At 38.4% G+C, this 26,057-nt stretch overlaps 1 long non-coding RNA gene across 1 annotated transcript; it reads left to right on the forward strand.

Annotated features, from left to right (window-relative positions):
• The first annotated feature begins 1,209 nt into the window (after positions 1–1,209).
• LOC131040670 (uncharacterized) lies at positions 1,210–24,129 on the forward strand. The gene is made up of 2 exons (XR_009104908.2): positions 1,210–1,385; positions 23,668–24,129. It is a non-coding gene; the product is annotated as an uncharacterized LOC131040670 (long non-coding RNA).
• Positions 24,130–26,057: the final 1,928 nt, after the last annotated feature.

Genomic DNA, 26,057 nt, shown 5'->3' on the forward strand with positions numbered 1-26,057 from the left:
GAAAGATGAGTTATCTAAATGCTATTTGTTAATTTTAACCAAAAGAGTGAATATGACTAATTATGCTAAATGCTCTCTAAAATTCTCTATAACTTGGATGCATACAAGTTTTCAGGATTTGGATTATGAAGAAATGAGCTCTATTTATAGGTAAAATGGAGCAATGGATGGTTGAGATTGAGTAATCTCAACAAGGGTCAGGATTGAATGATATTCAATCCATGTGAGGGCTTTCAAAACCAATCCCAGGATGACAAGTGTCAACATGAGAGGGGTTGAGAGGAGAGGGAATAAACATTAAATGCTTGACATGACCTGAGAGTAAATTTGGGAGTTAAGGTCAAGGCTGGGTTGATTGAATAAATTCTTTATTCAAAGAATAAAATTTTTATCCAATGGATAAACTCTTGTGCAAAGGTTAAAGGGATAACCATGGTCAAAACAATAAATACTTGAGGAGACACATGAGTCACAAGAGGGTTGAGTTAGGGGTTAACCATAAATGGTCATGTAAGAGCCATAAGTGGTTTGGAAGACTTTAGAGGTTAATTTGTTGAACAAACATTTAATGCTTTTCAAAGACTTTGAAGTATTTGAGAAGGGTTTAGAAGAATCTAGAAGGGGGTTAGGATTGCAAGTGGGTTTGGTGGGTGAGGGAAAATAAGATTTTAATTAAAATAAAATTAATTTATTTCAACTTGTGGTTGCAACTTGCATTTGTAGGAAAATGCAAGTGAGGGAGAATAAATGATTTTAAATAAATATTTTTAATTATTTATTTAAAAGAAGAAAGAGGATTAAATTAAATAAACAAGATTTATTCATTTAATTGATTGTGAATTTGGTATAATGAATTAATTAAAATAAATTGAATAATTTATTTAATTAATAGGAAAATATTTTGAAGATGAATTAATTAAATATTAATTTAATTAACTGATGGCTAGTGGATTTTTAATCAAATAAATAACAAATATTCATTTAATTAAAATTGACAGATTTTTGTGACTATAAGAATAATTTTTTTTAATTTTATTTTAGTGACATATATAATGTTTTTTCTTAACAAATTATCAATTGACCTAAAGTATTGCACAAAATTATATATATATATATATATATATATATATATAAAACTAATTCACCAAATTGAGAGGCAAACCAAAATCTAAAAATACAGGCCAGAAACCGTCAATTTCAATAGCTAATTACCAATATGACCTTGCCCTTGTACATTAATATTCGTAGCGGGGATATAGAAGTGCATATATACCTTGTTTACCCGTTTCTTAAGCATCTTTATTCCTACAGACCTGCAATTCATGGTGTAAGAGGAAGGAAAACGCCACTTAAAGTTTCGCAACAAGGAAAGATTTGACAGATATGTATGAATTCTGTTACTTCCACATTTTTGTTTTAAATAAACTATAAAATCACAGAATTCAATATCTGCTGAATAGCCTTCTGGAACGTTCAATTTTTTAATTTCCTAGAACTCAAAATGAGTTTAAATATCTCGATACAGACCTTTAGTTTTGCCTTATTTTGTCAAGAATTTCTGGAATAGGGCAATTAGTTCATGACTAATCAGAAGGAGGTCACGGGGTCAATTCCCACGGACTCATCAAGAACAGAAACGGGTTTAGCTGCATGGGCACAGACGATCAAAAGAGTCTTTGATGATATTACCTTTTTTCTTTACGGTTTGTCAATATTGGGCGGTCTAGGGGTTGCCTTTATTGCTATGTAGGACAAGCTTGAAGTAAAATCTGGCACACGGTGGAATTTATCCCCCGCTTGTTACATTCGAGCATTGAAACATGTATATTGAGGTTACGGGCTGCCTTATTTCCGTGAGGGGTAATTGAACCTGAGTGATATTTTTACAAGAGTCTCCATTACCCTTCCACTGCAATCCTTTGATTATTTAATAATAATAATATTAGGAATTTGCAGCAAGTAATATCCATGCGTGTCAATGAGTTGTAATAGGTAACCCTGTCAACAGCTGCGTAATGCAAGTGCAAAAGGTCATTTCCCTGTTCTTTGATTGCCTGAGGATGGTGAATGCCATTTGGTGTGTTCGTGCTTCTGCTTGCCCATACACTACAATAATCGTGCAGTGATGAAATGTATTAGATATTGGGTCGGAAGTATCGACCACCCAATCCTGTAGGTGGGTCAAGCACTCAGTCTAGATTTCCGGCCCAGATATTAGTGCAGCAAACTGCTTTCTGGTAGGACGAGGACCTCTGGGCACTCTGCGCCCAACGGCCTCGGTCAGAATCTTCATGTCATTGCTTTTTCATTTCTAACTGTAGGCATGACACTTTAAAAATAATAAAAGGCCATTGTGAATATTTTCAGGTGACTTTAGATGATAGTAGAATTAGCTTCAAAAGTTTGGGACTGTAAAGTGTGGGCTGTGGATTAGCTTCAAAAGAATGAATGATGGACTTATCAACCACATTCTGTAACATTAGGAAGTTATGTCTTGAGGAGTTTTTTCGTGTGCCCTCCAAACAGTGTGGACATTTTTGGTGGCGCTCAAAGTTTTTACTAAGGTAGGTTTTCACTTTGGAAAAAAGTTAAAAACTGTGAAGTGTGGAACACATTACTGGGAGAGTTTGTGTCTATTGTAAGTGCATTGTTGGTCTTGCCTGGAGGAGGAGGTGCATGCGTTTTTTTTTTCTTTAACCGTTGCAGCTTTATCAGTTTGATATTGATGGTTAGATGCATAGTTAAAAAACTCAGACGTGCAAAAATCAGCAGCCCAAAATTTTTACTTGGACTTGACTCTACGAAAAACTTGACAAACAAAATAAATACAGACAATAAACATAACTGATGCACAAAAAATATAAAGAATGAATTTACAGAATGTATAACTCTATTTTGATTATCAATTTGTCTTGAATAAATGATTGCATATGTCATATGATGTATCCCTCAAAAGCCCAACATTCAAATTGTACAACTATAGTTTACAAATTCTTCCCCCTCCTAGTAGTAATCAGCTATGGGTTGGAAGGTAGATCTGAATCATCATCCTTTGGAGTGAATGAATAATCAAATATGTCATCTCCTAGTGCTTATTTTGTTTCTGCTTCTACTGTTACTGCTGCTTCTCCCTCCAATTCAGTGAGATCTTTGTTAATGAACCACATTCTTGCCAATCCAATTTGAATATGGATTGATGCCATCAAGCCAATGGAATAATGAGACTCTTTCTTCTCAACATTTTTGGTGTGAAAGCTGTTAGTATTTTAATTTATCTATTGCTAGACAACTCAAACCAGAATAGTATGTACGGTAGAACCTCCCTAAAAATTATAAGGGGAAGCACCTTGAGACCTAATTAAATCTAAAACTTAAAGCTATCAAGAGAATCTATGAATATGCACACTTTACAAGATTTCAATGGAGTTTGTATCAATTATCAAATATAAATATCTAATTGACTGTGTTTTTGCCCTAGATGCAAGCACCTGATTGTCAAGACTCAATGATCAAGCTCTATAGTGAGATTTTTAGATTCTAAGGAGAATTAATGTCAAGCATGAACGATAAACTCAACTTCCTATTGGTGACCAATATTCGGCTATAAACAGAGGTTTGATGGAATAAACAGGCGAATGTTAACTACTGGCTAAAATCAGAGACTGGTAATTCTACATCTGTAGGAAATGGTTAAACACGTGAATATTACATGATTGCAAAATATAAATTGCTAAGTTATATGCAAGGTAATTACTTTAATGACTGATGAACATCAATACAAAGCTTGACAAAGTTACTAAATTCAATCTATCTAACAGAATTACAAACAGGAGATCAATAACCTCAACATAAGCTTCTACAACATAGGCCGAACATCAACTTACATTCATTCACTACTTAAAAACATAATAACTTGACTTTGAAGTTCGACTGGAAATTTTTGCAGCATAAGTCTGACATAGACTCTCTTTGACCAATCATGTGCTCAAGGCATGTATTCTTAAGCTCTCAAGAGGTAGCTTCAAGGGATAGAAAAATATTTAAAATAATAAAATATTCCTAAAAAAATATCGCTTTAAAGAAAAACTATCCCTATCCATTGAAAAGAGAAAATAAAACTTTAAACTTTAAAGCAAACTAATTCTAAAACAATTAATATAATAAAGACCTAATAATAGGCTCATCTCTATCTCCCTAAAATAATCACTGTTCATGATGGCAGATTCCAGATGTGGCTGTGCTGGAAAAATAGAAACTTTTGTCACACTATTGATTTTTGAAAATTTAAAGTAACTTTGATTTGAAAACATGTCAAATCTTTAGAAATATGGCTACTTTACCCTAGGGCCTCTTAAAGTTGATGAAATTTCATTAATAGAAACTGATGAATACATATCCCATGCCATCTTGATCCCCTGAAACCAAAAACCTCATCCTCAGCAATACTTTGATCGATTCTTCCACTTTAATGACATTGTGCACAACCTGCAATTTGGAGCACTTAGAAAACAACACTTGAATATTCCTTAGGATTTTGACAAAATGTGCAGCACAAATATCCCTTATTACTGTGAATTTACCAGTTAAATATGGTGTCAAATCTGTTGATTTCTTTGATGCGATGAAAAACCCTCAACCAATATGATTTTGGAACTTGCAAAGATTGTCAACAACATTCCTATCTATTGTTTGGACAGGCTGAAAACCTTCATTCTTGGTAGCACTTTGGTTGAATTTTCCTCCTTAGAGATGACAAATAGCACTTGGGAGTGAAAGAGTTTGGACACAACAGCAGTACACAATATGATGAGAATATGAAAGACAAAAGACTAATTATGTAGAAAACCCCTTCACCAATGACAGCAAACCTCAAAATCCTTCCACTATGGTGCAGGAATCTTCTTCACACGTCTAGTAAAATCAGCTATGTTTACACAACGATTGTCTTACAAAACTGTTTTGTTAAGTCTCGAAAGAATGATAGCCTTCATATATGTAATGTCCTCTTATTTGAAATGGGATTCAATAATTAATATTAAATAATAATAATAAATTAAAATAAAATAAAATAAAGTATAATATAATTAAATGCTAATTAAGTTTAATGAATGGTCAAATGTCATGAAATAAAGAATTGTGATTCCCTCAAACATGAGATATAAAAGGGAGATCATTTCATTTGAAAAGGACATCCATCAATCATGAAATAAGAATGAGGGAAGCAATCAATCGATCTGGAAATAAATGATTATTCTCAAAAGGGAGTGATGAAGGGCGGTGACTCCTTAAAGAAATGGATATTAAGGGAAAATCAGTTCAGTGCCAAGCAATCAAGCAACGAATCAATCTATAAAATCAATCAATCATTCAAACATCAACCAGCCAAAGATCAAACATTCAAGCATCAAACATCCAAGAAACTCAATCAATTGAGAAATTCATATTCAAGTATCAATTCAGACAACAATAGATATAATTCAGAAAATAAAGTCAAGCAGCTATCATTTTATAAAGCATTCAAGGATCGACTTGGCAATCCATCAAGAAATATTAATCAGCAAAAGCAAATCAGCAATAATCTAGAAAATACTTAAAGTTATCAGCTTTGAATTCTAGGTAATATTTTTTAAATTGGAGGGATGAAAGTGTTGTTTTTTGTGTAACTAGGATAGGAAAATAAAAAGGATTCGGATTGCCTTAAGGCATCACCCGAATCCTTATAGGGCTGGGCCCTTCTTCATTAAGGAGGCGTGTAAATAGGGCTGGGCCCTATCTCCATCTAATGTATTTATGCAAAAGGGCACATAGGGCTGGGCCCTATCCATGTGCACAAATTAGGATAGGGCTGGGCCCTTTCTCTTCCACACGCCAAGCAAGGTCAAACGTGTGAGATTGTAGCATCTACCTTAGCGCCCATGATAGGGCTGAACCTAAATAAATCGTGGAGTGAGATATAGGGCCGACCCTATCTTGCACATATAACGGGGGAAAAGTACAAAGACTTTAGTGCCAAAAGGTGCCTTATTGGGCCGACCCAATAAGGCACCAATCCTCATATATAAAAGCTACATAGAATGCATCTTGATACAATTATCATATATGTGAATCAGATCTGCAATAACAGTGCGAAATATATCTGCTCTCCTTTGGTGTGAAGATACCTGATCTATGGATGCGACTCTGCCCTGATTGATGCGAACTTAAGTCTATTGTTCATGCTGAAGAAGGCACAGTTATGCTGATTACAAAAAGGTCATTTGAAGCTGAAGATATTTGCACATGTATTCAGCCTGAGATAAGTGTTGTAAGACTGCAATGGGTTTTCCTCCAAGAGGGAGGTTTTTCCAGGGTAGACTTGTGTTGTGTGCCCTTTCTATTTGTGTGCTTTGATTCTTGTGACTGTGCATTATTATTTCCTGCTCATTATTGTTAATCTGATCACAAAAACTAACAGAAAGCCCTTTGGGGTCCATGAGAATTAGAAGACGCTTTCATGCTCTTATTGAGTTTGGACGAAAACCCAAATCTCGGTCGAGGAGGATGAAAACCCTTTCATGTTCTTTGGGAAGCTAAGGACAAAGACCCTTAGTATTGTCACTATTGAGTTAGGGATGGAAACCTCTAATTCAGCAGATTTGCAAGTATTTCCGAAGAATTCATGATATGATTGACTTTGGGTATTGTGTTATGATTTATTGATCTGAATATTGTCATACTTTGATACTATTATCAATTTTGAGTAAATATTATTAAGGCAAGAATCAGGAACATCCCAAAAGGAGACATTACAATATAGGCGTTGTAGAAAGTGATTGGCTGAGCCACTAAAAATGTATCCTTGGAGGAAATGTGATGGAAAAGTCATCACAAAATCATGCCCAATTTTGAACACCTTTAATTGCTGGCTGTCATGCACCATTCATAAGAATAAGCCATCTAAATTATGTGCCAGGAAGACATTTTGCTTGATTATGACATTGTCATTGTGTGCCACTCTTTGGTTTTCAGATTCTCATGTTTTCAGATGCAATTTTAGAAGCTGTTTGCCACTTTTTGCTAGGTGCAGATTTATGAACTTATTGCCATTTGTTTGCAAGTTGAATGGAACTTCCCTAGTGGCTTTGCTACTCCAAAATAGGGCCCAAATTTTATGTCTATTTTCTCCCTTTACCTCCCAAACATGATTTCATAATGTATTTGCCACCTTAAGTACCATTTCTCTGTGGTATTGCCACTTCAACTGTGTGCCATTCTCAATGAAAAATGATTGAGTTACATAAATATCGCCTCTCAACAAAAGTAAGATAATGTGGTTCTAAAAGATTCGATAGAATGCATCCAAAAGAAAACTTTTTAAGCTCACGTTTGAGCATCATGACGTATTTCAAGAAACAGTTAAATGGCGCCTAAATCTTACCCATGTCGAACCAAAATAGGTAGCTTAAGCAATAAACATACCAGCCAATATATGCTCTTAATACTCATGTCTTATTAATTGCAATCACAAAAAGTTTTGATTGGTTGAGTGGTGACTAGGATGCCATCTCAATTTGCACTTGTAGACTTGATAGATTATCATGAATGAGTATTGAGTAATATCTCTTGATACTCAACATTATTCAGTTTGCTCCATGTGACAATGATGATTGATCTTTCCTCATTCATGATCTACTTTGATGAATGATATACCCAGCTGGATTTGACTCCTCAATGTACTGACTTTGATTCTTGGATTCCCAAAGGGAATTCAAGATTGTAAAAACATTCCTTCATCATATAAGCTATGTTTCCCTCATGTTCCAAGACCTTAACCTCCTGGTGTCGAGATGATATCTTGAAGGTCTTTGAACTTGTCTTGATCAACAAAACTTCTTCATTTTAACATGATGCAATGAAAACTTTGAATGTATTATGCTCCACTTGTTGTCATGCTTGACTCATGTTGCGGCTATTGAGATGCTTGAAGTCCTTCGTCTTGGCAATGCTTTGAGTCTTCTTCCATGCTTTTGAAGTGTTCTTGATGTTGTTTGCAGTCCGCATCTTCATCTTTTTCGTTAGTCATACCTGCAAAATAAACAAGGATGGTATTAAACACACATGATATGGATAGATTTCACAAACCTCTAATTTGGTATATCCTCAAAAGAATGATGAAATGGTGATTCTATCTCTGATCCCCATATCTGATTTTGAGGTGCTCCAAGGTCTGAGTCACATGTTTGGAGATCTGATTTCACCTTTTAAGGTCAAACTTTATGTCTTAGATCTGATTTTATGCTTGTGAGATCTGATCCTATATCAGCTTTTGAAAATGCCTTCAACTTGATCCTAAAATCCAAAATCGCTGGACTGGGTGTATTTCGTTGTATGCTGAGGTGCAGATCAGAATTATGTTCGCTGGATTGCTTTGAGGTGTGACAAAATGAATTAGAAGTGACCCTTTATATAGGCGCTAAAAGGCCAAGAGTCACGTCTCCTTGTTTCAACTCCCTTTAGGCCAACTTGTCTTTATCAACTAAAACATTTTATTCTCATTTTGGGCGCCAATATTACACTTGCCGACTTTGCCTTTTGAATTCGCCCTTTTGAGGTTTTGGAGGGTTGGCGATTTCATGTTCATTCGCAGTTGTTGGGCGGCAAAATACCATTTATTTGCACTAAGCTAGCCTTGGCATGAATTTGATGTTCATTTGTAGTGGGCTCTCCTTGGCGGAAATTTACTTTTGCGGCCCCTTAATGTTTGTTTGTACTAAGCTCTTCTTACCGGACTTTTGGGGTCCATTTGCACTGTGAAACTTGGGCGGAGATTTGGACTTCATTTGCACTTTTTGAGACTTGAGCGGAAATTTGAGCTTCGTCTGTACTAGACTATCTTGGTAGAGATTTGGGGTCCATTTGTAGTAAGCTTGCCTTGGCGGAAATTTGAGGCTCGTTTGCACTAGACAACTTGGGCGGCTTTTGAGACTTCGTTTGTACTAAGGTTGTTTGATGAAATTTATCTCTTGCCCTTTGCATGAACAAAATCACTTTGTTAAATCAACCGTTCCACCTTCATTTGTAGTGCATCATTCAAAACCTCACCTTTTGCATTATCAAAACCCTCCTTGTTGAGTCGGATTTTTCTCCTTCATTCGTAGTTGATACCTTGAGCGGCTTTTTACCTTTCATTCGTACCAAGTTCGTTCGTCATTTTATTCATACCACTTCCAAGTCTTGAACTCTCCAACTTGAAGGGCGGAATTTTCACCTTCATTTGTACCAAGTTCAAATTGCCATTCCAAGGTTTATTTGCATTAGATGATCAATTGATCAACCTTGGATTTCTTCATCAAATGAATCAGTATTTTGAGTTTTGTTTGCACAAGATAGGAATCAACATGCTTTCATTTCTCCTTAGCATCAATTCTCCATTGCTGATTGGTGATTTTGTCTTGATGATTTGAAACCTGCTCATTCATATGAATTTGCTCAATTTTGGCTTAAGATGGCAGCACTTGGGGGATCAAATGCATTTAATCAACTAGGGCGGCCGTTTAAGGTTTGTTTGGATAAGAACCTTCTTGTTTAGCAAATACTTCATCTAGATCACTCTTTTGGAGCGAATGGATGCCCCTGTCCAATTTTCATTTCAAAACTCTAGTTCTTGCCATTTCAAACCCTAAGACTTTTTCTTGCAAATTGACTATTTTTAGTAACATTAACCACCTTAACAATGCTGGCAACACAACCTCAATCCTGACTTGACAAGACATATTCACTTCTCATAAGCAAGGGCTAACAGCTACTAAACTTACCAAGCTAAGACGACCTAACTAAACACCTAAGCCTTAAGCAAAAGGTGGGGGTCCCCATTTGCAATGGGGTAATGTGTGAAAACGTCACAACACCTTGTAGCACCTTTCCTTTGATGCCTCCTCCCTGTCATGATTCCTTCATGCCGATTCTTCCCCTTCCATGTTGATGAATCTTGGAAGTGTTCTTCATTATAGAGATATCAGCTTCCTTGCTTAGCTTGATATCTTCCCTTATGGAATCCTCTCTCTTGCATTGTTGTCTTTGTGTTTGATTCCTCAAACCTTGAGTATCTTGATCCCTTCAAGTTGTAATGTCTTCTCTCCATCATTCCTTGTGCTTGCTTCTTGCATCAGACCTTGATGTTGCTCGCAGCTAGTTCCTTAATCTGATCATCTGCAACAACAAACAAGATAGCATCAAACATACATGATACAAATAGTTTTCCTACCTTTTTAATCTGATTATCCTTCCTAATGGGGTGTAATGATGTTCTGATTTGTAATGCTTTAAGGTTTGATCCATTGATATTTTGAAGTCTGATTGCTCATGCTTTCAGTCTGAGACTTCACCTCTTAGAGGTCTGATTGATGGCATGCTTTCACCAAGTGGTAGACAAACTTGCTGCAGGGGAAGGCAACTGGAAGTGCTGATAAGAAGGCCGAGCTTTTGACCATGAAGTGGAAGACTCCAAGGATGGTTGGGGATAGAAGGGGTGACTGGAAGTCTGTGGATTTGGGCATGTAATGGAAGTTTCCAAGGATGGCCGGGGTTTTTGATGGGAAGTGGAAGTTGATGCAAGGTAGGCTGAACTTTTGAAGGCCAAGTGGAAGTTGAAGGGGATGGGCGGACTTTTGGGCTCCAAGTGGAAGTTGAAGGAAAGATGACTTTTCAAAGTTGTTGATCTTAATCACTTCTGTCCTTCATCAAACTCCCTCTTTTACCCGATCAAACACTTGTGATGATGTACTTTCATTGCCAAATTAAGGTAAAATCTGTCATAGTCATGAATTTTGGGGTGAAATGGGACTACTCAAGGAAGGCCAGGCTTTTGGAGGCCAAGTGGAGATGGCCGGACTTCTGGGGCGGGGGGGTATTGGAAGTCCGTGGATTTGACTAGCAAGTGCAAATCTGCTAAGGGTGGCCATAATTTTAGACATGAAGTGGAAATGAGTCAAGATGGCCGGACATTTCAAGGGTAAGTGGAAATGGTGTGAAACTGGCCGGACTCCTTCAACATTAATATCTCTTTGCTCACTTAACTTTCAAAGCATCCTTATCTTTTCACTAAGGCATTTTCATCACTCAATAAGAGCTCAAGATATTATCATTGCCTTTAAGTCTTTTAAACACAACCTCCACAAGGCGTGGGTCATAGTGAGAAGTGGTAGCGGTGCATTTAAGTTGGGCTTTTCAACATGTGAGGGAAGTGGAACTTCTCCAAGGTAGGTCGTGGATTTCAAGGTGAAGTGGAAATAGAAGGATGGAAGGCTGGGGTTTGGAGGATGAAGTGGAAATGGCGACTTCTCCAAATTGCTGATTTCAACACTGAGCCTATCCATATGCCGATCCTTATTCAATTCATTTCAAGAACTCCCAATCCTTATTCATCAAGGGAACCTTATCCTCATCAAGGCATTAAGAAAACATTGTTTTCATTCACTATTGCACCTCCTAGGCCGGGGATTTTGGTGTGAAGTGAAAGTGAGCTCATGATGGCCGGGCTTTTACCCAGCAAGTGGAAGTTGTCAAGCATGGCCGAGGATTTGAGGTGGAAGTGGAAGTGGAAGGATGCTTTTAAGTCATGCATTCCTTGTTGTTACTCAGGTTCAACACTAAGTTTTCCTCCTCTCAATTCACTTCTGTTAGCCTTTAAAATTTTAATCACGACTAAGTCAATCCCCTCCATGTCTGTTTCTCAAGGTTCTCCTTGTTTGTCTCATAACTTAAATGTTTAGTCGCCCTAAGTTACTTGCGCTTTGTCCACTTTTTCAAACCTTGGTCGCGGGGTTGTAGATTTTCAAAAGTCCCTGATCGCCCGACCTCCCTCTTTGCCTTGTGTTTTAGTCACTCGCGTGGAGGTTGTCAAAAGTCTGAAAACCTCGATCATAGGTTCTGAAGTTTGTGTTTTCCGTGACCAAGCGACTTGTGAAGCCTTGCTCAAATTTCGAGGCATTGCCACCATGTGGGGTCAGTTGTACAGACTAACCTTGATTTGTCTTGTCAACAAGATTATGCGGACAAAGGAACCGTTTTTAAGCGGCTAAATAAATGCAGTATTAAAGACATGTCACATCATATGAGTACATCAACGAGGTGGCAAATGTTTTTTTGAACCAACTTCCATTATTCACTGGTGCTTTCATGAAGTGAGCTATCTAGTTGGAGCCCATGCAGAGCGGAATCCAAAATCATTGGGCAGAAGTGAAGGACATAGAGATAGAGCACTTGAACTTAGGAGAATTCCTGCGAGACCTTGAACAGAAAGAAAGGACCCCGTCGCGAGATAAAATCTTTCAGAGTGGTTTAGCTTACTCAGCTGGTTTTCCACCCGCTGTGCCCAGTGTTGATTTAATTGTTGCATGTTCCAAAAGATACGACCCAACGACACAAGAAATTCGAAGAGAGGATAGAAAGGTCATTGCACAAATCAACTTTGAAAGTGTTTCTCGTGCTTTGTGCCTTCCTGAGAAAGAAGCCTCCAAAGACACGTCTGTTCTTGCCAGTGAAGAGTATTTCCGAGCTCATGGAGACAGGTGCAAAAACTACATTGCCAAGTCTTGGCTGAAGTCTGAAAAAGGAGGTAAGTCTCAATTGCCCTCCAAGCTTAGAAGAATACATTTCAAAGATGAAATTTCAGAAATTATTGCTTTGTTGCATCATGTAGTAGGAAATGCCCGTGCTGACTCCTTTGAATTTTGGATGTGCCACTTCCTCTTAGTGATTTGTAGTCCGCAAAATTCCATCAATTGGGCCTTTGTAATTAGTTACCACCTAAATGAGCAATTGACAAATTTTCAGCAGTCTTTGGCCTTTAGCATGTGTTCATACTTAGTATATGTTCTAGCTTGTCGACAGTCCGTTTGGCTTAGGTTGGAATTGCAATGCCCCTCCTTTGCATGTCTACCTATTTTCAAAAAAATTCCCCAACTCACGTTGCAGGTCGGCATGCAAATTTTTTCTTGCGTGAATGATGTCTTCCTAATGGGACTTGTTAGGGAATTAGAGGGAAACCCCGGAGTGTGAATTTCTCATACTGCCGTTGCTTTTGTGATGGAATTTGGGAGTTTCTATACCTAGTTTGACAGGTTTACATACCTCTGAATTGGGGGTTTTGAAAAAGCTCCGTTAAAGCTAGCCCGTTTTCTTGCTGATTTTATGATATTCTTGGAGGTTTGTCGGCAGATGGCTGTGGTTAATGTCAAATATTTAAATATGGGGAAGAAGGGATATTCCTTCCCATTGTCCATGCCTCACTTTTCTTGTAAAACAAATGGTGTTGCAAAGGGAGCGGAGAAAACCCTAGAAGAATTTCACTTTCATTCCTCGTCGGCCAAGGATAGTTTTGACAACAAAGGCTATGTGAAACACTGTTTGTGTGTGTTGACGTGTTTTTTAGGACTATGCCGAACACAAAATAAAGTACCAACGGTCACCTTACTCTCTCTTGATCAGAATTAATCCGTATGCTAAGATTGCACAAAAAGTTCAAATGGCTAACTCCAAGGTTCCTTCAATGCATGGTCATGACTCAGTCAGTTGATGGGTTTGCTGCTAACCCAAGGGGCCTTACGCATTCACTTGAAGAAGATAGCAAGCTCAAGGATTTCTATACAAATGATTTGCAATGAAAGCTCTATTTTTTCTTTTTGGATTTTTAGATTTAAGATATGCGGAAAAGTAAATGAGGAAAGGTTTAGAGAACTAGGCTAAGACTAATCTAATCCTATGAACTCAGAGACGAGATTACTTATGCAAAATCCAACCACGCTTCACTTTGCCAACAATGCACAACTACACGAAGGCGGTGCAATCTTCAAAGGGTGTGTTAAAGATTTTCAAATCATCAATAGAAACCATCACATCGAACAATCTCTTTTGATAATCAAAGTTAAAAATACACAAATAACGGAGGCTTAGGCTAACTTTGCACAGTATGCAACAATCAGCTGCACACCAAAAGTATGAGCATGAATTTTGCAACAATCAATCCTATCAAATCCAGTTCATCTAACAACATAAAGCAAAATCTATTCTAACTGAAGAGAGCAAGACCATGCGGCTTGCTAAAATAGAACAAGAATACACCATCAAAATCGAACAATGTATTAAGTTGGCTACTTCAACAATCTTGATGCAACAATCTCAGACAATGATCTCTCCTGTTACAAATGAGGGGGGTCACCCCTTTATATAAGCCTCAAGCTATGATAACATGCAAACCCTAATTAGGGTTTCCCCAAAAGATTCTCCACTCAAGATGCAACAAGGTGGGAATCAGCAATAAATGCCCCATAAAGCCCATATACAATTCATTACAATCCTGCCAAAAATGGCACCCATAAAGTATTAATTAACCATCACATTCAAAATGTGCCCATTATGAAATGAATGTATCCTTGTACAAAAATGCCCATGATGCCATAAATGCACCATCATCTTCTGAACGTGACGGCTGCATGCAGAAGGAATTTGCCATAATGCCATAAATGTGACGGTTGCATGCAAAGAGATGCTTTTTTAATTCAGCGTGCATTGACCCGGTTGCCACTTGGCGAGAAAACCTTGGAGAGAGAAAACTTCAGGAGAGAAGAATTTGATCCATGAAGAATTTTCTTGAAGTTTCTCGAACTTTCCTTGCTTTGGAGGAGATTTTTTATGATTTTCCACCATCTCCTATTTTTAGGAACTTTCCAAAAATAGGGTTCTAGGTTCCAGGAGAGGGAAATTTCTCCCACGAATCCAAATCTGAAAGAATTTTGAAATTTGCATGTGATTTGATGCCCAAAAATGAATTTTTCAAAATTTTTCCCAGGGGGGAATTTCTTATTTAGTTCATCTTTGATTCCTTCCTTGCCTTGGAACTTTCATCTTCTTCCTTGGGCAGTATTTTCATGTCATGGAGGAATTTCATCTTGGAAGGAAAATTCCTTCCTTACCTTCATTTAGCGCCCATTCCTTTCCTGGAGCACATTTTCTCCATTGTGAAGGAATTTTGATGTGGAGGAAAAATTCCTCCTTGACTTCATTTTGACCTCGATTCTAGTTTACCCTTGAGGAAGGAATTCCTTCATGTCTTAGCCAAATTTCACATTTTCCAAGAATTCTGCCCTTAAGGAAGGAATTTCCAACACTTAGTCAATTTTTGCTTTCCTGGAATTCTGTCTTGAAGGAAGGAATTTCCAACACTTAGTCAATTTTTCCACTTTCTTGGAATTTTGTCTTGAAGGAAGGAATTTCCAACACTTAGCCAAATTCCAAATTCTCATCTTCCTAGAATTTCTTCTTAGGTGCAATTCCTCAAGGAGGGAGGAATTCATGATTTTTTAACATTTTCCTTCGTCCCCTCCATTTGGCGCCCTACTATTCCCTAGGGCATTATTTCCCTTTGGTCAAGGAGTTCAATGAATTCCAAATTTTCCCGTTGACTCTATTTTGGCGCCCTCCACAGTGCTAGGGCGGAATTTCACACTGAAGGAGGAATTCATACTTTGTTTGAATTATCCATCATCCCTTGAATTTGGCGCCCTATGACCTTCTTGGGCTGATTTTGACCTTGTCATGGAATTCTCTATTTGTCCTGCCTTCTATGCTTTCTCCTATTTAGCGCCCTCTTGAGGAGTAGGGTGGAATTTGACTGAGGTCAAGGAATTCACAATTTTTCACACTTTCCATGCATTCTTCATTTTGGCACCTTAACTCACTCATGGGCGGATTTTAATATAGGTGGATGAATTCATGATTCTTTCAATTCTTCCCTGACCACTCCACTTTGGTGCCCTCCATCATTCCTAGGCAACATTTGTCACTGGGGAAGAAATTCACTTGTTTTGCAATCTTTTCCTTGTGTCCCTCCTAGTTGCTAGGGCGCAAATCTACCTAAGCCAAGGAATTCACAACTTTTCTATCCTTCCCTGACCACTCCACTTTGGCGCCCTCCTGAGGAGTAGGGCGGATTTTTCCATGTGTGGAGGAGTTCATGATTTCCTTTCTTCTTCCTTACTTAGGTGAATTTCTGAGCTTCTTCCGGATTAGGCTACCATATATGGATTTGAGGTGCTTTCCCGGACAGAGACAAATTTCTCGAGCTTTCCACTTCAAGAATGGGCTTCCAATACTTAGCCAATTTTGACTGATTCTATCTGCTTTTCAAACTTTTTGGATTTAGAAGTAGTTGTGAATGCTTGATCTTCATTGCCTACTTGAATGGTCCTGTCAGGAATAAACTTTCCAAAAATAGAAACTTTCAGAACGTTAGCGTTAGACCCCAAAACAGGACACATGAATGATTTACTATAAATAGCAGTGTTCCACGGGCGTTGGGGACGCGTTTTCGGGACGGGGGGACCAAGGGCCTAAGTTTGGGGATGGTGGGGGGGTGGTGCGGGGTGGTGGTGCTGATATAGTTATACATATACATATAGTACTTGAAAAACTAGTTTTGAAAAGATGTATGACAGTATTATAGTATAAGAATTACATTTCAAATGAGACTATAGGAAATTTGAAATACTAAATCTAAATACCAAGATTTCTTCAATGCTAATTATGTTGTTATATGGAGCCTAATCAGACTCGGAGGTTAAATTTTCCCTACTTCCATCAGCGCAGTTTCCCCTTATATTTTTTGACGGGGGTTTGGGGGTAGCGCCCCCAAGTTGGGGTCAAGGAGCATCGCCCCTTGCGGGGTCAATCGCGATACAGGGCGGGGTCGAGGGGTAGCGCCCCACGAGGCCAAAAATACTTTTATTATTTTCTAAAGGCGTCGGGTGTTATTTTTCTATTGGCCCACGTCCAATTAGGGTTACCCCTTAACCCCCCAAAAAGTCACTTTTTTTAAAATTTTAATTTTAAACATTGCATATACGTGGGGGCGATGGGAGATGTCTGGGCGTCTCCCTGTCCTTTGAGAGACGTCTGCACGTCTCTCAAAGGACGGGGAGATCTCCTTGGGAGACGTGGAGACGTCTCCACGTCTCCGACGGCGATTGGGTGACGGTGGCGGGACGGCGGGGGATGTCGCGTCCCCGTCCCAGAGACGTCCCCCTCAAGGAGACGTGGCCAAAAAGGGGGGGGGGACGCATCCCCGTGGAACACTGATAAATAGAAACTTACTAAAAATAGTAAGTTCGATTTTTGGTAAAATGAAGACATTTCGGGGCTCAGTAAAATCCCTAAAAAATAGGAACTTTCTAAAAATAGAAAGTTGCTCCCTTTTCGCTCAAATTTTATTGGGAGGCTCCTCGAAGGATCCTAATTCTAGTTCCATGTTCAGTTTTTCCAAAACCCTAGCAGAAACCCTTGAAATATAGGACTACACGCAGAAACCCTAAAATTGACGAAACATGCCCTAGACTTCACCAAAATCACTCAAACGAAAAGCAGACTTGACCAATTCAACCCCTCAAACAGTTGCAAAGCAAAGAGATTGGAGAGACTGTTGCGAAAAGATCCAAAAAACAAAGCCAAAAGACCGAAAGGGCTTAAAAAGAAGGGGGTCCCCATTTTCAATGAGGCGATGTTATGAAAATGTCACAACAGTATGGAGCTATAAATTATGTGCATTGGCCAAATATTGAAGGTTTCTGGGAAGATTGTTTTGACGATGCTGAAGTGTTTAGAAGAAGTTTCATGAGGCTCACTTTGCAACAAATTCATGCCTTTGGTATTTCTTTTAATATCCCTAATACCACGATGGAAGATGAGGTCATTCTTGACTCAGAATACCACACTCTTGCTAACAAGGCTCCACCTGGGATTGATTGGTCAGAAGGTGAGCTCTCGGATTTGATGGCTCGTACAACTCCCGTGTTGAGAAGGACATCTGATTGGTTGAATGGACAATGGAGACAACATGTCAACTCCTCACAAGTACATAAGTCATTAGCCCTCGGGGATCAGGTGATTGTCTTGGCCACTTCTGTCCAAATGTCAATAGACAAAACTGCTACTAAATTAGCCAAACTTGAAGAAACTGGAACCAGGCTCAAATCGGCTTGTGAGCGGGATGAAGAGTATGTGCCATCAAAAGGAAAGACACCACTTGTTGATTCTAAGGGCATTTACCAGCAAATAATTAATGATAGTTCTTTTTCTGATTTATTGGAAATTCCTTCCTCCCCTGTTTAGAATACTCCTGTGAGTACTGCTAATAGAGACTCAAGATTGGAAACGACTTCTCCAGCATGGTTGAAAACAGAGGTGGAGAAGAAGAGAAAAACCACCACACCTGTCACCAGTGAAGTTGATAAAATTGCCTTGTTATTTTATAGCTCCTGCAAGCCCAAAAAGGCGAAGAGGATGTCTTGAATCATTTCTGATTTTGTGTTTGGCCACCGACTGTTAGAAATTGCCGACCCCATAAAAGATATGAACGAAGGTGAAATAAGCAGAGAATCAGTCAGTAAATGGTTATTTGAGACTGGTTCAACTGTGGTTACATTTGTCACCTTTGTGTGGGTGTGAGAATATAAAGTTAGGTGATAAATATGTTAACCAACAACTTCAAAGCGACCTTATCATTCATTAAGGCATTTAGATAGCACCACCTTCACTCACCATTGCCTTTAAAACTCCTCAAGCACTTTGACCTTCACAAGGCGTGGATTCTAGCAAGTTAGGGACAAAGTCATCATCCACCCTCTAGGCCATGGATTTGAGGCACTTTGATCTCCTTATAAGGTTGACTTGGTGCTTCCCCTCTTTCATCGTCACCTAGACCTTGAATTGTCCTCCTCAAACACTTCACCTCAATTGATTGTTCCTCGCCTCCATGCTCTGACTTGAGGAAGTCCACTTGTTCACTTGACTACCTATCACACTTGAGACTCATGCTTTGGCTCGACCTGAAGGCTGCATTGTGAAGCATCACCCAATGATCACCTTGACCTCTATCTATCACTTGGCTTGCACCTTGTTGGTTCTCGAAAACGAACGGGTTTACACTGCTACAAGGCAGAGACCAAGTTGATTCCTCCGAATACCTATGGAAAGCCACTTCCAACTGTCAATATCCTTCAGGCTTGGACCAACTGCGACAAGGATCTGCAAATCCTTCTACACTTTGGGCGCTACAAGACTCGGGAGGGTAATCCCTTCAATTAACTTTTTGATCTCTGCACCACACTAAAAAATTCACTAAAACAAAGCAGATAATCTCATGAAAAGGTTTGACAGAAAGGGAGAATGCTCAAGGATGACAAATCCTTTAGTGATCCTCAACCTACCTGGAGCATGAGATGGGTGGGACAACTCAAACAATACATGAAAACGTAAAAAATGTTCTGATAATCGACAAGATTACAGTGATTCATCAGTGAAATTGAAACACGGTTGATAATTAAAGACAACAACAAGCGGTGATCAGTGCCTTACTCCATTGGGTACCTGAAGATACAAAATGTAAATTGAAGATGTGACAGAATTTTATCTAATAATTAATATCTAAGATAATACTGCCTTACAGTATATCTCATTTGCAATCCCAACCCAAACTGCTTATCTAAAATCCCTGCACAAGCCCTATCATTCTGCAACTCTATTTAAGCAATTTAATTGACCCCTTGGGCCGAAGCATAAATAGAAAGCTACATACATCGCAACAATGCACTGAATAAAATAAACCCTTGGTTGATTTCATTCAAAAACTGATAGAATCATACAATGGAGAGAAAAGTGTCAGAATTCTATTTTTATTTAAATAGAAACACTACTTCTGTCACAGGATGAAATTTACATATAACTCCTTCAAGAACCTGCACAAAGCTTGACACTAAATGCTTCTTTATTTGCTCTGTAAAATTTTTACAACTTGCTCACTTCACCTAGACTCACTACTGGAAACAGACAAGGAAAACCCAAGGAACAAGAAAAATCCTGAACCCACAAGAGACTCCCCAAAAATCTGAACCCGTCTAATGGCCTTGATTTCCCTTTTTATAGAAGAAAAGGGAGCAACAAGCTTCAGGCCAAAAGACACACGCCAACAACAAACTTACTCTCAACAATTAGGCCTAAAAGGCCACATGCAATTTTGTTACAAAGATATTCTATATCCATGCGCTAGCACCTGTGAATCAATATTTTCAACTGAAAATTGGTAGAAGCAAAACCGCTTGATCCGTGCCATTATCACCTTGATGCTTTCAGTTGGAGTGTGAGATGTTACGTTCTGTCCAATAGAGCGTCTCCCTTCTTGGAAGGGATACTGGGTCCCGACAGGAAGAAAAGTCGCCTCTGAAATAGAAGAGGACCTGAAGCCTTCATGCCCAGGATCAGAGAAAGTGGAAGGAGGAGCTACGGGGGAAACATAATATGTTGGGGAGGGGTCGCAGCTTCCATGCAGTCACAGAGATGATTGGCTGCCACTCCCCACCCGAACAAGTCCTCCTTTCATTCCTCTGCAGGCTCCTTCTTAGAACCCCCTGCCATCTGGTGGCAGAGTAGAAGCAGAGGCTGTGCCATGCGTGGCCTTTCTTCATAAGAAAGGCTTTCACGCCCCCTCTGGCAATCCTTCTCACTTTCATAACCCCTCTGACAATAAACATACTCACATAGGAGAAAAAACATCCATCCGGTATCACAGATAATACAACAACTCCATTTACGACTTTGCTCAAACATCATCTTCCTTGCAGAAGAAAGAACTGCTCTTAGAAAATAAAAAGGCTTCTTTTCTCTCCTACCAATTAAGTCAGCACCCTATTGTATTTATAATCAAAACACTTCATCTGGTGATGCTCATTCACATGAAATATCACTATTCCAGTGCTTTCAACTCAACCTGCCAACTCTGGATTTTAGAAATCATGCCTATCAAATCCACTGTATTCCTGCCAAGGCTCATCTTGTGGGAATGATTTTGTTCTGATTTTATTCTTCCTTGAGTGTACATTTTCTACTTTAGTATCCCTGTCAACAGGCGATCTCTGAATTCATCGGGGAAACCCGTGATCCTTATCTCTAACTCAGAAGCTATCCAATCCTTTCACACCTCTGATACATCGTCCTTGCTTGTCTAATTAATTTCGACTCAGTAGAAAATTTCAAATTAGTCCTTCTGGAATGAGTCAACATCTAAGTGTCCCAACTTGTCGCTATCTGTTCCAAGTTGACAAGCTTGTATTTTGTTCATCCTATCTTTCCTGCGCTGGTGACAACCAATACCTTTAATGACCCTTTTAAAAATCAATTTGAAACTCAGCCGTAGATCCTGCCCAACCTGGCAAATCAAGCGATCACTAATGGTCAATGTGGCAATTGACCTTCCATCGGGGCTTGTGGACCCATTAAACCTGTGACATAGCAATGCCATATCATCTTCTAGCCCAACGCTGTCAGCGGCCCCACCGTTGATCTCCTTGGTCAGCCTGGGACACGTGGCACCATCTCGTGATGCCGCGGTCCATAACCTTCTTGCAACTTCTATCCTGGGGATACGAGGGCCATCAGATATGTTCGCACTTTACCGTGCAACCACAGTGCCTGCTAACCTTTGCAAATTAAAAATCGAGCACCTTTTCGACCAGATCATAACATCATCGTCCATTTGAAACATGTGCTAATTGATAGGGCCATTAGTAAACCAGTTTTTACCTCTTGAGAGCCGGTAACATGAGGTCTTGAAAAGTCAAATTGCCAGCTTGCCCCTCTCTGCTGAAAACACGTGGCATCATCTCGTGATGCCGCGGTCTTTATCTTCCTTGCACTTTCGACCATGGGGAAGCGCGGACCATCGAATTTAAACTGCCTTTATCCATCGGCCGAAATATTTAGATTTTTAGACTTAGGAAAATATAAGGGGCCCGCTGACTTAATGCTTAGGAAGTAAAATGGCCCCACCAACGGTAACCGACCCTTGGCTTAAGAGGAAAAAGGTAATGACAAAATATAACAAGGTTAGGGTTTTTTTTCACAAGACTTAATCAGATATTCACAAACCCTAAACCCTATACCTTGAACTTTGACAGAGGGCAAAAAATAAAACCAGAATGACCAATATTTTGGCTCAAATATGAAAATTCATGTGCAGTTATTTTTAGGACTATCACATCTCTCACATGAGGCTTAGAGCTGAGAAGACCTCAAACTAGTCTGGAGGAAGACTTGACTGCTGCCAAACTGCCTGACTTGATCACTTCTTGACAATCAAAGGCACTGCATCTCTCACAAGCAAAAAGGTTAATAACTAAAGAAACTACTGCCAAGCTAGATGACCAGCTAAAACAACTACGCTAGAAAGCAAAAAGTGGGTGTCCCCATTTGCAATGGGGCGATGTGTGAAAATGTCACAATAGACCTTACACTTGAATTTCAGTGGATAAATTCCTTTCAATGAAAATAAAAAAGGTATGTTGAGAAATAAAAGTTGACAGTTGGCATCTTTACTGGATTGGATCCAAGGATATCGCTTGTAGCAGAAAGGTTTTGGCAGCTAAGACAGGATTAGATATTGGAACTATATGAATTGGATTAAAGGCCCACATATAGAATAGAGGAATTCAACTCAACTCTATGAGCTATGCCAAAGTGTGAAACACCCATTGACTGTCAGAGACAAGTTGTATATCACAGACAAAATAGTATTCTCCATTTATTAGTACCCAGATTTTATTTGCTATTAGATGATGCATCTCTAACAATGAGGAATATGTTTACTTTGATGCTCAATGTCTATCTTGGAATTGGGTAGGAGCATATTGAAGAGAGCGTATTGAAAATGTAGCTTTATGAAAAAAATTCAAGCTAGGCTCGCAAAACTTTGACCAATAACTGCTTGATCAAACACTAATGACTTAAGAAAATAGTTGAAATGATAAAGCTAAATTACATGCTTTTGGAAGATGATCTGTGGAAAGAAAAATGTTTAATCTTTAGCATTTGCGAGTGGTTTGGAAGTTGAAGAGATTTGAACTTGGACTAAACTTTCAAAAGCCTGTCTCAAGGAAGACAGTTTTCTTTGGACCTAAAATAGTTCTGACTAATCGCGTGGTATGAATGTGAACTAATACCAACTATGAGGCAACGAATTGGAGTTGTAGCTCAGTTTACTTTTTGGTGTGATACTTGGTCCACAGAGAGACTACTTATACTGCACTAGATTAAAGATAGAAATTAATGAAATGTTTCCATGTTTTTGCACAGAAAGATGGTTTAGCATTAGCAGCTCATTGTGAATATATAGTTTGTGGAAAATAGAAATCTGAGATGCATCCCGCTTAAATTTTGAAGCTAGTTGAAATTTGAATGCCTCTTGATGGTAGTTTTTTGGTAAGAATCCTATCCTGAATACTTCTGCCATCGTTTCTTTGTAAATGGTCTTTCTTTATGGTATCATCTTTGGAATGTAATTCTTCCAACCAGCTCTTTGCATATATGGTTCCCTCTCTGTGTTTTGGCAAGTATTTAAGGATGGATGCAAGTTGCTACTTCAAATTTGAAATCATATTAACCTCATTCAACCTTGATTTTCATTCAGCGGTTAAATATGAATCACGGTTGGGGTTATTTTTGTTCCTTTTGGCATTACCCTTTAGACAAAAATACATTGCCTCTGCTTCCAATTTTGTTCTTTGTTTTTTTCTTTGAAAGTATTTGGTCAAGCCTCGAGTAATATTATCATATTTCTTGTTATTCACATCACTACTACTGTTGCAGATTCTAAAATGGATATAAAGCCAACTGTTGCATTTAGGGCAGCGATTGTAGCTGGTATAGCTGCTTGTGCCAAATTTGCGGGTGTAGTGAAGGCTGCAGGTGGTGTAAAGTTGGGAGCAGCAGCTGCAGCAATGACTGCAGCTGCTACTGCAGCCGTTTCTGGGTCAAAGAAAGAATCTCCTTGATGCTGCATGCCTTCTTTCAACAATTTTATTTGTTAAGAGCGGGAAGAACCCCTTAGAAGCTTTTGGAGTGAAAGAAATTTATTTCAGGCAATTAGTACAGCAACCATGAATATCAGGATCATAAAATTATCTATGGACAAAATAAAATGGAAATAGGAAGATGTTAGGAATTAACCATTATTTCTTCAGGTTAAAGAAATAAATTATATCCTTTTAGAAGATTTCGATAAAAAGTTTTTGATATAACATATAAATAGCCTCCAGTCAATTATGAACTTTTTTAATCTCAAAGGACACATTCTTATCTGCAGTATATATTTTGTTGTTTCTAACAATAAAGGAAAAAATTGAATAATTTTTTTCAAAATGTGTTCGTTACATGAAGAAAATAGAACATGTAATGTCAAGTTCTTATTAAAATAGATATTTCTTTTGTTGAAGATGAAAGTACAACTTAATGATTGTTGTTCTGTCCTTTTTATTTGCAAATGAAAAATGTCCTCAATGAAAATAATTCACTAATTCAGAAATGTATGTACCAATGACAATCCTGGCAGATACGAGCTAGACTAAACGAAGATTGTAATTTTAACATTAATTCTAGTTGTAGAAAAGATCAAGAGGCAAGATGATAATGCTGGTATTGCCCTGCTTAAATACAAAAAAGTTAGACCTGTTGATGTTACCCTTAGTGAATACGAAGAGGATCTAGCTTATTTGTATTCACCAGGAGTAATATCAACATTATCATATTCACCAGGAGTAATATTAACATTATCATGTTGTTCCTTGAGCATTTTTTATTCAGTCTTGTTGAGTGCAAAGAAGTGGCCTTTGGTCTAGCTTTACAATTTATACCAGCATTATCATGTTACCTTGTAATGCCTTGTCCAAAGGACCAAGGTAAAACTTGACGAACAATTTTTATTTTATTTTTATAAATAACAACAAACAACTGCAACACCACAGATAAAAGGTAACGTGTTGGGCATAGTATTGTCATTGATGTCAAAGGTGCTATCAGTGTTGTCATTGATGTCATAGAGTTTGAGTTATGGCAAAGTATTTGAGAACAGTGAATAACAGAGTCAAGTATTGTTGGATAGATCACTTAGTGTTATCATAATGCTCTGGTATCAGTTGTCCTTGATTGTCTAGTATATTTATAGAAGTCTAGAAGTATTTGTCATATGTTTTTTGAGGTTTGTGGCTTAGAGACAATATGTGCACCTAGTTGCACTATCATGGTTTATGGTTCCACATTCTACCATAGTTGAAAGTTATGGCTTGTGGTTTGGAAGTAGAGTTGGACATGAAGTATGTTATTCCAAAGTTTTTGAGGTTTTGATCAAGCAAACAAAAAGTTAGAGATGACAAAGTGTTCATAATGTTAGCTAGTTGAGTATACAAGTGTTTTAGATGAATGCGCCAAAGAATTGTAATGTGCGGCAATCGGAGGAAGCATGTGGAGATAGTATGGGACCAACACGCATAGCATGTTCCTGCTACTAGTTTAACCTGTGGGCTTTAGGATCAAGCTGACTACACATTTGGTTTAAGGATTTTGTTAATGGTTGACTTGCATATATTGTAATTGTGTTATAGGCCGACATGTGAATGTAATTAACCTGGTAATGAAAATATATTATTGATCCTGTGCCATTCCTTAATGTTCGTTGAGAGAGTGTGACAGAGAGGTTGTGAAAGTTGTGAAGTTGTATGTAACGAAGTGTGCAAGCTATTAATTGATGACGCTGCGTGAGTTTGGAAGGTCAACATGATTCATCTTTTATATTTCACATCTATAATTGTGGTTGGTGCCTCATAATTTGAGTTGATGCTCAGCTCTTGTATTAGATTGGTGTCTCCTGTAAGTTGGTGCTTGCAAATTCATTGTAAGGGGATTGGTGTCTCTGGTAGGTTGGTGCCCATAAACATTTGTAAGTTAAATGTTTCTTCATGAGATTGGATTTGGACAATAGATCCAAGCAACTATTTTCATTGTGGTTTTTCCCTTCTAGGATTCCATGTATAAATAGTGTTCTCTTGTGTGGATTTATGTTTATGTTTATCTTTTAGTTGGTTGCTTTAATGTTAAAGTAAGATCGAAAAATGTAGCTAATGATAAATTGGATTTGAAGTTAAATTGATTCATCCCCCGAGTATATATGTATCTAACATCATGTCTCACTTGCATTACAATGT

This window comes from Cryptomeria japonica, chromosome 1 (assembly GCF_030272615.1).
Source record: "Cryptomeria japonica chromosome 1, Sugi_1.0, whole genome shotgun sequence".
NCBI classification, from domain to species: Eukaryota; Viridiplantae; Streptophyta; class Pinopsida; order Cupressales; family Cupressaceae; genus Cryptomeria; species Cryptomeria japonica.